We start from the raw sequence: 19,535 nt of genomic DNA, 5'->3' as shown, positions 1-19,535 counted from the left end.
GATGTGTTTTTTTTAAAAATATTAATTGATAATTCAACTTGTTATTCTGTAAATGGTTTAACCAAAAGGTATTTGATAAGAAAGTTTTAAGATTGTAAGAAACTCTATAATAATGCTTATTTCACAATTTGCAAGATAGAAAAATTTGCATGATGATGTGTTTATTGTCATTAAAATTCCTTTAGGCAATAAAAAAGTTTAATAAAATTTAAAAAGTCTTAAAAATTTAAGAAAATTTTAAATTAAAAGAGTTTTTAAAAATTTGAAATTTCATCTCGTCAATTAAATGTAAAATGTGATGATGCAAGAAATTTGTTTATTCCTTCCTCTTTTACCTTAAATTCATGTATTAGATTTTATAACTAAGATTTAAAATAAATGAATCGATTAGCAACTGTTCCACTAACATTTTAATATTATCAAAGAAATTTTTAGTTCATTATAATTATTTATAATCATCTTCAATTTTTTTAAAAAAATTGAACAAAAGAATAGAGCACAAACATTTCAAAATATTTTTCTCCCAAATAAATTGAATTTCAGTTATCCCGCTCTCAAACACAACGATGCAAATATATATTGTTTCAGAGATAATTCATATATCAAATTTTGTAATCGTAGCTAAATATGAAATATATATCTGTCTAAATAAAATATTCACTTTGTTGGTCTGAAATTTAAACCATTTTCATTGTTTCATCAAATATTTAACAGCGTAATTTTCTTTCACTATTGAAAATTAAAGGAAGGATTATGTTCAATATCTGCATAATTCACAAGACAATTTAAAAAGCAAAGTTACAATACGACGAAATTTAAATGGAAAAAATAAATAAATTACATATTTTCTTATTTGATAACGCTCTGATATCATCGAACCGACCTCCATTATAAATATTCATGTAAACAATGAACAGAATATAAGGCAACTAAAATAATACTGCTTTAATATCGGACAGTTTAACAGAATTTTGACATAAAATTCTATTAAAACAATTTAACTGAAAATAAATGTAATATCTCCGACGAACCAATTGGTCATCAAAGGCAACTAAGATATTATCTTATTCAATTCAAATATATATATTTTTCTTGTAACTGTTACACTATAAAATAAAAGTATGCTTATAAACGAAAAAGCAAGCGAATTTGTCTTTTAACGGCGACATTTAACGTTTTTCTCTCCCCTTTTCGCTAAACGGACTTTTTCTTCTTTTCTGAATCGACAGAGAAATTAATTTGTTTCCCTTGTCCCTGGAACAAAGGATACAAGAAAATTGGTTTATTCTACTTAATCGTGGGTTCATCTCTTAGGGCATCTTTTCCATTTCCTTAGCAAACGAGCAAAAGTTCTTTATCAGATGCTCCTAATAACTGTTTCCCCAAACTCCATTTGTCACATTCACTTGCATTCGTCTGTGGTTCCATTTTGTGCCAGAGAAAGAAATTTTCATTCTAGCAGAAGACCTTGTAATGGTAGAAACTAGCGGCGGAGCCATCTATAAGAAGTTATTAACTTTTTAAAAGATATAAAGCAGACAAGTTTTTACTAAAAGGAAATAAGATGGGAGATTATTATTGAAAGGCATTTTCATATTTTTTCATGAATCACCAAGACGCCTCGAATGCAATCATCTCAAGAAGAAAACGTTTCTGATTCTGTATATCTATGTGATTTTTATTCCATTTCAGCTATCTATTACTACATCACGTGACCCATTTCAGAAGGTGTTTGCAATATGCATGAGGTTTCGGAAAAGAAACATCATGTCTAGTGGCAGTATATATAGAAATTCTCAATTTAATGGAAGCGTCACATTTTTTTTATTAATTATTTTATTTATAGAGTATTTTTTCTATTGATAAATAGCAGAATTGCGATTAAATTAGCGTTTGAAGTATCAAAATTTGATGCTTGAAAATAAATTTTTTTATTAGTACGGATAATATATGTTACTATTTGACCGTTGATTTTCTTCCCACAATTGGATGAACTATGGATTTGCGCCTTATAATTATTTCCAAATTTTTTCCTTTTTCAGATTATCATATAATAATCCAGAGTTAATATTCTCCTCCTTCGAATTATTATTTACTTATATACGTAGAATTTTGTAGCTAATAAGAGAATAGCGAGAATGCAGTTATTATTATTGTCTGTTTATATAATATGTAGCATTTATTATTTACTTATGTATTAATATGTAGCATTTATTATTTACTTATGTATTAATATGTAGCATTTATTATTTACTTATGTAGCAATATGTAGCTTTTAGTAGCTACTAAGAGAAGAGCAAGAATACAGTTTCCATACATCCGCTTTATCTAAAATTTGATTCTTGCAGAATGGGGGGCGATGGGATAGTTAAGTTGGTGGTTCATTTAGAAGCCCAATGGAGGTGACAACGTTTGTAACGTAGATATTATATGAGTAGAAGCCATTTTGAGTAAATTACCAGGTTACTGCAAAAAAAAAGTAATTGATTCTTTTGGATAGTTTATTTGCATCGTTACAATTTTGTGTTGAAATAAATAAACTTATTTAGTACTTATAACATCCTTTCCCAAAGTAGTAAAAAGGATTATTCTAACTGATTAATTTACGTAATATATGAAGACCATAAAAATTACTAAATATATTAAACATCTAATTAAACATAAAAGGGCCTTTATTGCTTATTAACCAATTAACTGCGGATTTTATTTTTGAAAATCAAAGGTGAGCAATCATATCAAGCGGTGATGTGCATACACGTCGAACGAAATACAAATGGCTACACAACAAATTTTGCGAAAAAATAATAAAGCAAATAAATTTTTTCTTTATTAGATAAAAAAAAATGAACGATTCATTGTTGAAAAAAGGTATTATTATTGAAAATTTAAAAATTGCTGAAGAAGCAAAAGTAAATATTGATGGTGTAACTGGCATGAAGTTAGGGATGTTTTCTGAAGAAACATGTAGGTTTTGCAACTATACTTGGTCAAAAAACGTTAACCGTTAAAACATAATTTTAAAAAAAATCCAAGAAAAGTTTTTTTTCTTTACTTGAAGCTTATTAGTAGCACGTTGTTCCTATGAACCAGAAATTACTAAATACCTTAATAGGAAGCACATTTTATTTATCTTATTACAATCGTTATCGGGGAATGCCCGATATATATATATATATATATATATATATAAATTACAAGGAAATTCCGATGTACAAGCAAAGTACGGGAAAAACACATGAGTTGGGGGGAAAATCCATTTTGTAAAAAGCAATATATTGTATGGGGAGTAGCTTCTATACCAAAGAATTTAATCTAGTTTTTTTAAATTTAAAATAGTTTTATTGATATTATAAATAAACACAACTCTAAATGACATTTGTTTCATGTTACTGAAATGTTGAGTTCTTATATTGAATAGTAATTTTGTATTTTACATGATTTGTATAGTAAAAAGTCTTCATACGTTGACCGCACCAAAATGAAGATTTTGATTTACTGTCGAACAGAATTCGTCAAACACCATTCTTAATAAGTGTAAGTTATTTTTTTTTTATGTCAATTGAGATAGTTTGGATTTATATAAAGAAAACTTATCTAGGAGACATGATCGAAATTTGATGAAAATGTTAATGCTTTTCAGTTAAATTCGGAGGTAATGCTTGAAGTCTTTGCTGTCATTATTTATATCAGTTAATTAAATAATTGATTCAATAAAGGAAATACCTAATAACACATGTGTAGATGAAAATTATGAATCATTTAATCTTTGTGAGAAGCTTAATCCCATCTTTTCTCAAATGATAAAGTAAGATGAAGTTTTATTTTCAATAAAAAAACACAGTTTTTAATTAATTAAAAATCTAAAATTACTTGATTTATGCCCCATTAAAAACATCTTTAATTAAAAATAAAATGTTTTTTTCAAAAATTTTAAAGCATAAATATTCATTTTACAAACCTAAAAACCTTAGATACCTCGCTCTGCCCACCTCTTCTCTACGGATCTAACATTTTAAATTAGATCTACTGAGATAGGTTGTCAGCAAATTTCATTTAACCGTCATTCCTATTTTTGAGTTATCCTTTTGACCGACACACGTAGAAAATTTAAGATAACCAGGCCATGCAAGGATTTGGTAATAATCCTATTTTTATCGTTATTTTAACGATAAAACTGCATACCAAATTATATTTCTTTAGCAAGTTTAATTTTGAGTTAATTAACAGATAGACTGACATAATTACAAAAATAGATTTTTTTTTGAACTTTAAAAGTTCTAACGGTGAAAAATCATCATAAACTCGGGGTGACTTTTTTTTCTTACAATTATAATATTTTCTGTTACAATTATCACTTATTTATGAAGTAAATACTCGTTTAGTAAATCTTTAAAAGTTATCAATACCAACATTTTTCTTTTTGAAACAAATATTCAGAATTCTAAATAATTCTTCTTAGTTTTGCATATATTTAAAAACATGACGAACTTTTCAAAAGAGGAAGTTTCTTAGACAACCGCGGGCTTTATTTTCATTTTTAAAACCCTTCTTATTTAGATCTGTTTGAATCTGACATAAAATTTTGTGAGGTTCGATTTCTTTACGTCGAAATGAGAGCATGAATTTTATCAGTCGTCGTTTTCATAAAATACAACACCGTGCCAGGAACCCTTTCCGTAATTAGAATAGATGAAAAGAAATCAATCTCATGTTCTCCGAGTTTTGTTTCTGATCAAACTTTTACAGAACAAACCAATGAAAAACTTAAAAATCCCCCAAAGGACGCAACGAAGAAGAAAAAAAAAAAGTTCTTACACGCAGTACTTTGTTAAAAACGTCGATACTTTGCCATTTGACAAAGTTAAAACGAGGTAAAACCGCCGAGTATTTGATAACCCCTCCGGCTGTCCAACAAGTAAAATCGAGCGAATGTATTATGGAAGGCGACAGGGCAAGGAGGCCGTATCAAATAAGCAAGGAAAAAGGATAAATAGATGCTGATAAATATTGGGAGGATATTGAAGGGGAGGTCTTCAAGGAATACAATTCAGTTTGATGCTCGATACTTGAATATGGCTCGGAGTGAAATTCGGGTTGTATTAATAAAGGAAAACCTAGCATTTGCATTAGATACCGGGATTTATGAGTAAAAGAAATTTTTACAAAGTAGCATTTCGCATATTTCTCTCAGTGACAATTCAGTATTAGAATTTTTGAGTATTAAGATAGGATTCCATCAATGGAACTTGAGAGGGAATTCAACTAACTGAAATATATTCAGTACTACTAAAAGTATTGGAGCAAGTTCACGAATTCTAATAAATTCTGCATCGCTTCTTTACAATCAATCATTTAGTGAGAAGAGATTTATTTACATATACATCTAACGATCTATTCAATATGCAAAATTCGAATTACTATATTTATGCACATTTTTAAATATTTTTTTTTGTCCTAATATGCAAAAAACTATTACCCATTAACAAGTTATCTTATATATAGAGCTCGATTTAGGAAAAAAAAAAAAAAAAAAAAAAAAAACGCTTGAAGAAAATTATATCGCTTCTTAACTTTGATCGATTTTTATGGATATAGGAAATTTAGTTAATTCATATAACTTTAAAGAGCTTGGTGGAATTTCCAGTATTATACATTCACATCCGGGAAAAAAGTTTTAAAGATGAATATTTTTATTCTGTGCTAAATTTGAATATCAGATTATGCAAAAATCTTACATTTTTTATGAAGCATTACAAAAAAAGTATGAGAACCTAGTTTCTAAATCCGATTTTTACTACTAATAATAGTGTGTGTGTGTGCGTGCGTGTGTGTGTGTTCGTTCTATTAGTCAGAATTTTTGACCTAGAATCACCAAACATGGATTATACACACTTTGGAAGGAAAATGTGCATCTCAAAGCCATTATTTAAAATATATTTTAATTTATAACATTTATTTTATAAATTAAATAAATCTTAATTTATAAAATATATTAAGCTTTCAAAAAAACTTTTTAGGGAAATTTTGACATCTCTCCCCCTCATAAATTCAGGAAGCAGCACATAAAAATTTAACATCATTTTAGAGACATCAAAAAATAGCTTTTCAATTATATTAACTTGTGTATTATAATTTTTGTCTATTTTTAGTTAATTAAAAAATATTTTAAGCATATTTTACAACAAAAAATTTCACTTCAAAAATGAAATGTAATGCTATATTAAGTTTCATTGTTTGTATCAATATTTTATTCAAGCTTTTCACACAGTATTGGTAATCAATATATTAACATTTTGCTTATTTTTCCGTGTTCAGTAGGTTTCAACTTAAGGCATTCTTCAAAAAAGTTTTTAATCATTGTTCTTAATTTAGTTTTAACCAGAAAATGAGCGTTTAAACAAGGATGAAATTTGTTTAAATGCAGCAGCTCTTTCCATTGATATAATTGAATGTATGATGATTTGGTTGGTTTGTGCGGTTTATTGGCGCAAGAGCCATATTTGGCCATGCTGCACCAATCCAATAGTAAAATATAAAAGTAAGTTTAAACGTAGATTCAAATAACAAATTTAGTTAAATAAAATAAAAAAAAACTGATAGACTAATTAAGAAAAGTATTAGTTGAATGTATGATGAATGATACTGTCAGAACGGAAAATGCACAGCACAATGAACACAGCATAAAGCTTCTAAAATAATGCGAGTTACATGTCTCTCAAAGTGTAAAATTTAAAACTAATTTGCTGACCATGATATTGGAATTTAAGTTACTCAAAATAATTTATTGAAATTTTTACCAATAACTGTTCGCCAAAAGCACCTAATCAATAAATATGGTGATATTATTTTTGGCAAATGAATGAAAAAATTCTTTTCGTTGATTAACATGGGAAATTATTAAACGAAACATTCCTTGAATAAGAAATGTATGAATGTGGAATAACAATAATATTAAAAAGGCTTGGAAGGTTTTAATGAATGTTTTGTAACAAATAATTGAATAGTTAGTTTTATAAATTCGAAATTATGTTACCAGTGCATATGAGAAGTATATGCGTATGCAAACATCATAACTGCATTAAAGATTTTTTTTTTAATAAATTGGGTATAAAACAGTCAAAACATAGGAAAGAATTGAAGGAAAAATACATTTGAGTAAGAAGTATTTTGTCTTATTAATATTTTAAAAAATACTTCTTTTAACTTGGAAGTTGTTTTGAGGCTCCTTGTTAGTAGAAAATGAGTTCAAAACTTTACTATTTGCATTTAAAGATCAATGGATCTAGTAATCACTGTTGTATGACAAAAACAATAATCCGAAAAACGTGAGATGCATATCGGAAAATTTTACTTAATTGGAATTGTTAACACTGTTATAATGTATTTTCATTCATATATAATGAATATTTGTAAGATTTTTTTTTTTGGGGGGGGGGTTGTTTCTTATGGTATTCATTGTGGCTGCATTGTCTTTTTTTTTGGTGCCCATTTTTTATGATTTTTATTTTAATTTCCAGATTTTCGATAAACGACGTTTTATACATTTATTATTTCCTAACTTTTTTCTTGTGATATTCATTGTAAAACCAAAATTGCAGAAAAGGTCTAAAAAGGCTATAATTGCATAACTCTACAACGCAAGGAAAAGTAATATAATACCATTCTTTCAAACATAAAAAGTAAAACGGTTTAAAATTAAATGTATTTTTTCATTAAAATTTTAAAACAACAAAATTTATATATTATTTTTAAAATTTGTTTGCTCTATAAATTAATCAGTGGGTCATTTATGATTATTAAACACGATGAATATTGCTAAAAATTTTGAAACTTTTGTTTAACACTCCATAGAAGTTACATTTTGTTGCGTTTCATACACATAAAAAGAAATTCGCTTAGTGGCAGATTAAAAAAAGTCTCGAGTCACTAATAAAATTTAATATATTTGTTGACGATATGCCGACTAATTTCATTAAAAAAATTCTCTTATATTAAGTAATAACGGTGCCACTCATTTATTAAAATACTTTTCTTATTCTTCCAATTTATATCTTCAAGAGACACCTCAGACTGAGGAAGAGAATTTTTCGGTATGATGGTTGATTCTTCCATCCTAGTAGGTACAAAAATGGAGTTGGGTCAGCTACTTCCAAATACATAATGTAACGTACCTCTTACATTAGAAATTGTACCGCGGCCAGTGATGGTACTTATTGACTCATCTCTAGTTCCGCCTATACTGTCTCGGCATTCAGTCATTCAATTATTTTCATGAGCGTCAAGGAGAATCGGAGTATTCGTTTGTGATTATTCTTCTAGTTTTAGTATACATAAAAAATTGATGATTTTAATTTGAAAACCAAATTCATTAATCATTTATTAATAATTATCTACTGAAAATGAAAATTATCTTTAATAGAGTAATTTATATCCGAAATGTACCACTTTATTAGTAAGCAAATTAAGAAAATAAGCATTTATTTTGCGTACTACTCATGAATACATATGCAAAAGGATGAAACTAATATTTAAATTGAAAGAAGTAGAAATTTTATGTTTAAAACTTCAACAATTTAACATATTTATAATTTTTTTAATCAGAAAAGTCTGATTAAAATTCATAATGGAAATACTGAACTTGTTCAAAATCTAATAAGCTTCTTAGACGACTATTGATTTTGAAAACACAGGCACTTATTCCCATGTATACTTCTGAACGAATTCTCCAGATTTTATTATATAATTAATATTATTAATACTTATTTTTCTAGTTAAATGTAAATCCAGGGATTCACAAATTAAATTATTTGGTCCCAAAATTCCACTGAAAAGTATAATCTTATATTTACAATAAACTTACTTATACTTACAAAAGTATTCTTGTTATATGGTTTAAAAAAATGCTATATAACAAGCAATCAAGCCGAAATCAGAAAAGTCTGATTAAAATTCATAATGGAAATACTGAACTTGTTCAAAATCTAATAAGCTTTCCAAATTCATACAAAAAATTACGTGCATAATTTAAAAAAATACTTTGATGAAATCATTTGTTTTACACAGTTATTAAAAATTGAAATTATGTCCCAATCAAATTTCATGTTATGAATATTGCTTTCAAAGATACCATTATGCTTCAAAGTTTAACGCATTCTTAGACGACTATTGATTTTGCAAACACAGGCACTTATTCCCATGTATACTTCTGAACGAATTCTCCAGATTTTTTTAGAAAATCCGAGCATAAAAACTCTTTCTTTAGCTCACATGAAATATATCTACAATACTTAACTCTTAAATGAAATACTTTTTCTTAATGTCAAATCTGATACATGTGATTCATCTCATTATTTTTATGAATTCCCAGATAAAAATCAGTGATCCAAACTGAATTTTTAACGTATTGTATAAGTTAATATCAATAGCAACTAGACAGTTTAAATAACCCTTCCATACAAACAATGAAATTATTTATAGCTTTATCTTTCTTTTGAAAATAAATACCATATTCTTTTTATCCTTAAGATAATACGTTTATTCACTTTTGTGAAAACAAATGCATCTTTGATCAAAGAGATAAAGAGCACGTAAAGCAGTTTAGAAAAAAACAATTACCGATGAAATACTTCTAATTTTATTTTTTCTAACACTTGGACGTTTAACGAAACACTTATAGAATAGAGAACATAATGAATATCAGTTCTGCATCTTAATTAAAATTCTTTCAAAACTAATTATAGAGCTTCAAAGTTAGTTTCGTCTGGTATTCTATAATCAATTTAAAAATCGCTTTCAAAATAAATAGTCATCTTTCAAAGCAATTTAAGAACGCATTAGATAAAAGCTCGTTTCTTTTCAGGATTTTCAATTTCATGAAAATGAACTTTCGTGGGTAACGCTTTTATTCGTGTTCTTTAATTCTCAGATGACAATGCGGAACACTCCTAAGTATAACTCTTCACTTCCCCACGACCTGTTAGGAGTGCCATGAAAGAGATAATTATTTATAAGGAAATATGGTTTATGGTAACCTTGAACTTCATTCACCTGTTGATTGCTATGAATAAAAAGAGCTACATGAAAGTCCTTGTAGTATAAAGGGGCTTAGTTTTTTTATGGTCTGCGTTTTGATTTGTTGCGAATGGACTGATTAACATATTGTGGAAATATAATGCAACGGAAGCTTACATAACATACCAAATGAAAAGTTTTAATTAACAAACACTCACTTTAAAAAATATTTTTCCTCAATTTAAAATCTAAATAGTTAGCATCTGTTTGTTTGGAAGAAATTTTTTTCGTTAAAATTTTTCAGTAATTCAAAAACATTTCTATGTCCTTGAAATAAATAAAATTATGGACGTGCGTTATTTGGTTGCTTAAACATTTAGTTTTTCTTCAGCTTTCAAATCTTATATTTCCCCAAATAAATATTTAGTAAAAATAGTGCCAAATTAATAATTAATAAATTTAGCTTTAATTTTGTGTAATTAAATAATTATTCTCCAACCTTTTACAAAGTTGATTCGGAACAGCATATTTGCAATATGTACAAACTTAATATAAATGTAAAATTTACAGTTTAGTTTATATTTATTAGAAAATTATTCAAGAATACCGAATTTTTAGTCGTATAGTTTTAGTTACTTTCTACATAAAAAGTGATAACAAATTGTAAAATAGAGAAATTTTTTTCGGGAATTCTATTCTATCTAGATTGAATCTATGATTCATTATCATTCGCCTTTGCGAAACAACTTTTAACTTTACAATAAGAATATATGTCGAGCAGAAATCTCGCTGTTTCTTTATTACATGCAAATCTTTCTAGTAAAAATCTTACTTAAACATGCAGTACTATTAAACCAAAAATAAATAAAATATACTAATTTTTCAGTCACTTTGTTGATATATATATATATATAGAAATTTCTTCAGATCTAATTTTTCTCTTGAAAAAGTAAACTTTAAAAAATATATTATAAAAGAAAACCAAATATTTACTTTGAAGTCTGAAAAGTCACTTTGAAATTGCAAAATGCTCCTAAACAAATGTTTTAGTTTCTTCAATAACTATTTAAATGATATTATTAGAATAATTTAGAAAGATGAAATACATGACTGAACTTACAAGTCACATGATTTTTCCTGATTCCATTTTAAACACTGGTGAGTTCCGTTGTAGACACATTTCTAAATATATAGATGCGTTTTGCTCGTTAATAATTACTTAAGTGTTAATAAATAATGCCTCAATATAATGTTTTTAGGTTGTTTTTTGTACATTTTTTAAAAATAATATATCTTATTGTTTTAAATCACTGTTGTCTAAATAACTATACAAAAGGGTGATTATACAATAATTAATATTAGAACAATAATAGGAAATGTATAGAATAGTGAAGTTAATATCAAAACAGACAAAAGTATAACAAATACTTATATACAATTTAAAAAAGGATTCAATTTACTTAGCCGGCTTTTTTATTCTACAAGTCACAATAAAACAAGTACAACAAAAAAAAATAAAGGAGGAGGAATGAAGAGAAGTCACTTAATTGGGTATGCTACATCAGAAATTAACCGAAAAACACTTACAGTATGAATATTGTCAACATATTTCGTTTGAATCAAGATGCATATGATTTTAAAAGTCGGAAGTTACGTATCATCTACTTTTCAGACGTTAATCTCTGTTAAGTTAATTTTTAATTTAGTTTGAAAGATCATTTACATTCAAAAATTTAATAATTTTTGTGTTTGTCTAAGTTATTGAGATATATTTTTGAAAATACAGAAGCGAAAAAAGAATTTCAAACTTTTAAGCCATATCTGTATCTCTTTACCATCTGAGTACAGGAGAAAAATCTGAACACATTTGTTTAGACAGACTTTCAAAAACACAATGATCCATTTTCATATTGATATTTTTGTTCCATTATTTTCTACTAATTTTACTTTATTACTAGGAATAGGGAAAATAAACCAATAACAAATAAACAAAAATTACAATAGATTGTTTTGTATATAAAACGGTACTTACCGAATTTCATTTCTTTCCAATGAAAATCCCTATAATATTCATAGAGCATTATGAATATTCTGAAAATAATAAAAATCTATAAGAAATCTTATGCATTTTCATCTAATTTTATTAAAAAGTCAGTATACACCAATTTCAATTATTATAAGTTCCGCTTCCATTCGAAATCAAAATTATAAATAATTAAATCAAACTATATTTACAAGCGAATCCCACTCGTTATTATAAAACCTTCAATAGTAGTAGATATATTTATATAGAAGACTTTCTTTTAAAAAACTAATTGATTGTTATTAATTCTTTCTTTTTTCAAATTACAAATTAGCTCATTCTATTGTATAATGAAATTGCATTAAATTTCCTTTAATTTAGCTGATACTTTTCCGTTAGCCGGGGGCAAATGTCGCCAATTGTGAACCAAACGCGAGCCAAGTCGCCAAGCGAATACAGAACGTGGCTTTAAGAAATTTGGCGGAATTCTACATTATTTGGCTATTTTCCGCTTGTACCCGGTTAATGGAAAAGTACTGAATTGTATTCTTTAATAACAACCATACGATGAATAAATGATGCAATTTATACAAAATTAGAAGCTCAGTATGAAATGGAATAAGTACCTTTTTTCATTCCTACATCATTAATACTGTGATTTAAAATTTCTTAATTTTGCACTAACATAGATGTAAAATTTTATTGCACACACAAAAATAATAAACGTTTCAAAATTTTTTATATAATAATTTTCATAGTCTGGCATATTATTTGGAAATTGAGACAAAATGATGCACAAAGGGCGCGACTGGGCCCCCATTTAAATAAGAACTTTAAAATTAGAAAAATAGTTACTTCTAGCTAGAAACTCTTTCTAAAAAACTCTTTCTAAAAAGAAAATTTCAGCTACGACTTTTAATTAAAAATTAATAATAACATGAGAACCTATGTGTAAAAAATCATTTTTTACTCTACTTTAAAATTCTATAAATAAATACATTATAATTGCTTTTTAGTGATATCAGTTTTATTTCTGTAATTTTTTCTATAATTAATATAATTTAAAAAATATTTTACAACAATACTTTTTATGTTTATGTATTGATTATACACAGTGCGTTTCAGCGCCATTAAAATCTCTCTCTCTCACTCTCACTCTCTCACTCACTCACTCACTCACTCACTCACTCTCACTCTCACTCTCACTCTGTGTGTGTGTGTGTTGACGTTTTAGGAATTAAGAAGCAAGGGTCACAACATATGCAATTAATATAGAATTGTCCATTGCCTTTAAATGCGATATGAAGTTACTCCATGAGCAATAAATACAAGATGCAAGTTGTATTCAAAACAGATTTAATGCTGCTCATTTTGCTTGAATCCTGTGAGCACGAATAGATACAATTAGTCTAAAAATCCACTCTCTACTAATACTAAAAGCGGAAATGTAATGTCTCCCTGTTAACAATCTATTAACAGACCATTCCTTCAAAATTTACCAGATTAAGCAGATGTTTTGGAAATTGAGGTAGTATCCATCGAGGCGATTTTTTAAAATTTTATTTAAGTAAAAATCAAACAAGCTTTGTGTTTTCGATGATAATTTGCTCACATATTATCAGACAAAATGATTTTTAGATTATCTTAAAATTCAAAAACTTTTCCTTTTAATGATACTAAATAAATTAATTTAAGCCCTATTCCCTCCTTAATTTTGAGAATTTTTAAAAATATTTTTGTGTGTAATTTGCAATAGCATTGATCATTGCTGCAATGAAATTTGAAATGTTTTCATCGTTTCTTCGAATATTGAACTGCATATCATTAGTCCAGAATATTAAGCTACAAAAAGAAGAAAAACAATTCTCCATATTTTTAAGGAATGCCGTGATGAAGTTTATTTTCTTATCTTTATTTCATCAATTTTTGTGCGATATCTTAACAATTTCTTGGAAGATATTGTTATGAATCTGTAATATTGCTTTCCTTGCACATTAAATGTCATAGTGAGGAAGAGAGTTTTACAAATATATCTAATAGATACAAATTCAATAACTGATGTCTTTAACCATCATTTGGCGACTTTGATGACAAAAATTAACGTTGATTCTTAACGCTCCAAAGGTAGAATTCTTGCATTATGTTTTTATCTAATTAGCGATTAAATATTTGCTAATATACTATTTTTTTTTATTTCTGCTAGTATTGTCTTATATATTACTAATTACCTTTGGCAACCAGCTGATTTCTGCGATAATTTTAGTTAAATCCTTTAGATATAACTTCATATCCTTGATACCATGAAATTGTCAGATATCAAAGATGTGTCTTCTGCATGATTCATTAGCTCTATAGATGAAACCTTCTAACAGAGACCAATTCTATGACATTAAGATGCTGTTAAAAATGCAATTGTGGGTTCATCTATCTGATAAATTTTGCGATATTGTAACTGCTTTTTTTGTAGGTCACCTAAAATTCATAGATATTTAACAGATATTAACAACTATGGAAGAAAATCACGTGATCACATTTGACGAAAATTACTGGTAGAATAATGAAAATAGTTTGAACTTCAGAACAACTAAGAAATCTGTTGCTAGAAACCAGGCAAAAAACATTTCTTAAAAATTGGACAAAATGCAGCAAAAATCCTCATCACTGTTAAATTGGTATCAGAAAAAGATAATTTAAATTTTAAAACAGCGCGAATTGTATTTTTTTTTTTTTTTTTGCAATAATATTTACAGAAGTTATCGCGGTAAAAGGCCCACAATTCAGTTTAATTAACTAAAATTCTAATGCAAATTTCAAAAAATTTCGAGGTGCATATTTTTGACATCTAAAGTATGCATGTGCTAAATTTCATAGTTGCAGGTTAAACGGTCTGGCCTGTAGGGAGCCAGCGCTCACATATACTTACTCTTTATTATTCGTATAGATAAGTGAATAAAACTTAAACGACACATTTCATCTAGTTAGTATGCGATTATAATGTTCAAATAATCCAAATGACATACAATGTATGATTTTTTTGTTGTAATATTTTATGTGATGAATAAAAAAAGTAAAGTTATAGCAGCTAAATGCATGCAGCATCATATGGCGCAGGCAATTAAGCTTTTTATGCCAGCATGATGCCGCATGACTTAATATAAATGACTCTATATATTAAGAGTTTCTTGCTTATTATTACAATAATTTATTATTACATTACATTACTGCAAAACATTCATTGCAATAACTTTTGCATAAATTTTTGAATATCTTACCCTTATCTGACAACTACATTCTGTTTAAAATTTACACATTTATGTTATATATTTCAAAGATGGTAATAAATTAGTATGCTTCATTTCTTAACTAAAACATTCTACACCTGTTTTGAAGTTTAAGTACGATCTATAAAAATATCTCATCGTACATTTATGAAATTTATTTTACGAACTTGCAATCGGAATTCATAAGAATGCTCTCAAATGCTTATCTACTCTAATCAATTTAAATTCGTTCCCAGTTATGCAATGCAACTCCATAAATCTGATTCCCAATAATCAAACCAGAAGAATTAGCACCTTACTCCCGTCTTTCAGCTTCATCGAATAGAAACCTCCTTGAAACTACTTACCTTTGAGATGACATAAGAACAATCTAAAAATTCAAACAAATAATAAAAAAAAGAACGCTCTCTTTGAGGAGAAAAGAATCCTTTTTTTTTTTTTTTTTTTTTTTTTTTTTTTTAACAAAGCGGGCATTATTGAAAGTCAGATTTTTCGACCCTATAAAAAGCGGGGCAGGAGCAAAATGGATCTTTTTTTTTTACTATTTTATCAAAGGGAAAAGCGAGGTGTAAGGGGCGGAAACGACGGGGTGGAGGAGGGTCTTTTTGAACGTTGGTGTCTCTTCGCTCTGTGAATGGTGAGGTGATGACATGTTTTAAAGAGCCACTGTTGAGCAGCTGAAAGCATCGCCCCCAGAAATCGGGGTCAATCCCTTATTGCGGATCCTTGGCAGTCTAATTTGGGAAAGGATCTCCTCTTACGGGTTTAGCAGATTGAACTATTAGTTAAATAATCAGCTAATAATCACAATGTTAAATAAATGCTGAAATTTTAAAGTACTTTTGTTAGACCTTAGAATCATTGAAACATTTGTCATGTTGAATTTCGTTTTATAAAATCATATCGTAAATAATGTTTATCATAATAAATTCAGTGGGATTTCTAAAAAAATTCTGCTGTTCATCCCATTAAAAAAGTCAATGCATATGAAATTATCCCTTGTAATGCCAATCTCTACTTATTATAAAGGTGAGTGTGTGTCTGTTAAACCTGTAAAAGTCGTATCTTTAAATCTGCAACTACCAAATTCCAAATTTGATACTCTCTACATTGCAAATTTGATGCGTGGAGGGAGAGGGAGAAAATGCACCACGGAGAGATTGTCAGGAAATTTAATTAGAATTTTAAATAATTAAAAATTAAGCTAAATTGTGGTGTATTTTTTGCTATAGACCGACCGGTCGACAGTTAACGATTTGACGGATTTGGTTCAACATTTTTTGAAATAAAGAAAAGAATTTTAGATAATAAATTTGTGTATTAAAATTTATTTACCTAGCACTTTACGTTTTATAATTATTAATTTCATTTGCCACACAGTCTGAATAATTTCGTTCAAAATTTGGCGGACAATTACAAATTTGGTGTACAGTTCATATATCAAGTTTCATCATCTGACTCAAAGAACATTTGAATAATTGCATTCATAAACAGATATAAATCCAAAAATGTGTTTTTTAAGCTAAGGGAGGCCTGAAATATGGAAATACATCAAAGTCTTGAAGTAGGATTATTTTTATTTATTTATTTTGAAGATTACAATACTTCCTCTTTGTACTCTTCGTATATGAGAAAAAGAAAGCACAGCCAAACTGATATCTGAAATATATGTGATTTTAAATAGCAGTATATAATGACAAATATTACAGATTTTTTTTATCAAATTTTGGATGAAATTCATGAATGAAAAATCTGTCCATTTGAATTGAAATTGGTAATTCGAAATCACAGCAATCTAGAAGCATAAAATAATGCTGTACATGAAATATTAATATTCTGTACATACCCGTACCGGATCAAACCCACCATTGCGTTGGTTGATTGTACATACATGCCCATTCATAAGTTGGCGAATGTGATTATTCAAAAACGCTGAAATTTGGATGCATGAATTTTAGCAAGTGATCTTCACGTCAGAATCATGGATCAGATTCAAATTTTGAACAACACTATCGAGAGGTAAAAGGTACTGTTCAAATATGCATATTCGATTTCTTGCATTATATGATGGAATTACCGTTTAACAAAAAAATATAAGGAGGTCGGAAAGAAAACACTTCAACTGATTTTGGTTGTTATTCTATATACGCTTGCAATGAATATACTTATAATATTGCAATGCGCATTAAATGAATAATTTTGTTTAGGAATCATCGGAGAGCTTTTATTACAGTTAAATATATAACAACTTTGCCCAGTTCAGTATTAAGTGGAATCAAATGTTAGCTAACATTCATATTTGCCATGCTATTTTGATGCTTGCTATGTAAAACGCATTATTTTTAGTAAAAAAATGAAAATAAATAATCTTTCTTATATGTAATATAGTTAATCATTAAAACATTTATATTTATAAGGACGTTGTTTATATTTGGGTAAACATGAAATAACTTTCCTCATTTGGGACAGTTATTTCATGCTTACCCAGTTATCAATTGTAATTAAAATTAACGATCGGAATGAAACCAGATTTCACATGCAAATTGTAAAGAGAACGAGGGAAAATTATTCAAAAAAGTATCAGAAATTAACTGTGCACTATCTTGCGCATGGTTTGGTTTTATTAACGTCCTGTTTGAAGCAACAATAGGGCTATTTTAAGACGGACCTCGTAATTTTGAACCGCTATTAGATGACCACCACGATACCTGAGCTGGCACCCCCCTCTCCACACCACACCACACAGCGGGAGGACGTTTGGTCATGACGGATTTAACGTGCAACAGACCCTCTTACACGACAGTTCTTCGGTGGAATCGGGTCACGAACCTGAAACCCTCCGGTTCCGAAGCTGAGACCTTATCACCAGGCCACCGCGGCCCCAATATCTTGCGCATGGAGAAAGACAGCGAAATGAAAATGTTACACGCAGATTAGGACGCTTTTATTCTTAATTCAAATAAAAAAATTATGTGTGTGTTTTGCCACTTTACAGGCCATACCGTTTAAACTACAAAATTTGGTGTGTATATTATATATATATCCTTTGGAGGATAGAGTCTGCATCTAGTTGCGATTCATTTAAAATTTAGTTAAAGTTTTAATTAAAAATTAAACTGGATTTAGGGGGTTTTCTTTCTCAACTTCCGAAAATATTGTTGCTCGATTTTTTTTAACACCATTTCAAAATCAGACATTTTTTTTAATTTTAACAATTTAATACTCGTGCATATTTTCCTAACTTTTGAAATTTTAAAAAAAATATTTTCTTTCTTTTGACAAAAAACTAGATGGTAAATTGAAATTCAAATCGATTTCCTGGTTTCATCAACTATTTATTCATAGGATTTTCTTTCATTGTTGAAAGATAAGGAGGAACGATTCTGTTTAATAACCGTGTACTTTATGAGATGAATAAAAAAATAAAGTTACAATATCAAGAAATTTAGAAGACAGATGAACTGTGCCATTGCATTTTTAACAGTGCTATGATGTCATAGGAACAGTCTTCGTTACAGGAGTTCATATACACAATGATCAGAACATACGAAAAACTATTAAAATATGAAATCTATAACATTTCTTCAATATTTCAACAACGACAAATCGTTTACACCTGCCATTTTATTAGATTTTTGCAGCAATCACTGGAATTAAAAAGTAAATTTGGTTATTATTAGGTTTTTTTTTTTTTTTTTTTTTTTTTTTTTTTTTGTGGGGCGAGGGGAAATAAAGCGGTGGTTTTTATTAAATTGTTTTGGTTATTTTTTCAGTCATAATCTTGGTTATTTAATTTGGTGCTAAATGAAAACATCTGGCTGAGTTTATACAATAACTTTTTAGCTGAAAGTATAAGTAGCATCTTCAAGAGAATATCGATAGAAAAGCACTCTATTATTATCATTTTACACATTTTTATATATCTTTGTTTATTTAATATTTTTTAATGAAATTTTATAATCAATTTTTTACTCTTTTCCTACTATCGTATTATTTGCGGAATCGGACTATCAGCTAATGAATCATCTTAATTTTATTCCTTACCAGTAGTACTATCTGAGTACCAATTTGAGAATAATAAAAAGAAGTTTCTATAATTATAGATAATTTAGTTCATCAAAATGAATGATTGTTAAAAATTTCAATTGTCTCCTCAGCAAAATATCATTAAAATTCAAATTTGTATAGACATATAACCTACATCATTTCAAAAGCCTTAT

At 28.0% G+C, this 19,535-nt stretch overlaps 1 long non-coding RNA gene across 1 annotated transcript in view; it reads right to left on the bottom strand.

The window, feature by feature from the left end:
* The window catches only part of LOC129991907 (uncharacterized), a 106,949-nt gene that overhangs the window by 77,807 nt on the left and 9,607 nt on the right, over positions 1-19,535 (bottom strand). Inside the window, exon 2 of the long non-coding RNA XR_008785843.1 lies at positions 12,044-12,102. This is a non-coding gene — a long non-coding RNA (uncharacterized LOC129991907). The remainder of the gene's footprint in view (positions 1-12,043; positions 12,103-19,535) is intronic.

The sequence above is a fragment of the Argiope bruennichi genome, chromosome 2 (assembly GCF_947563725.1).
Source record: "Argiope bruennichi chromosome 2, qqArgBrue1.1, whole genome shotgun sequence".
NCBI lineage: Eukaryota > Metazoa > Arthropoda > Arachnida > Araneae > Araneidae > Argiope > Argiope bruennichi.
This window is presented reverse-complemented; position numbering and strand designations above follow the sequence as displayed.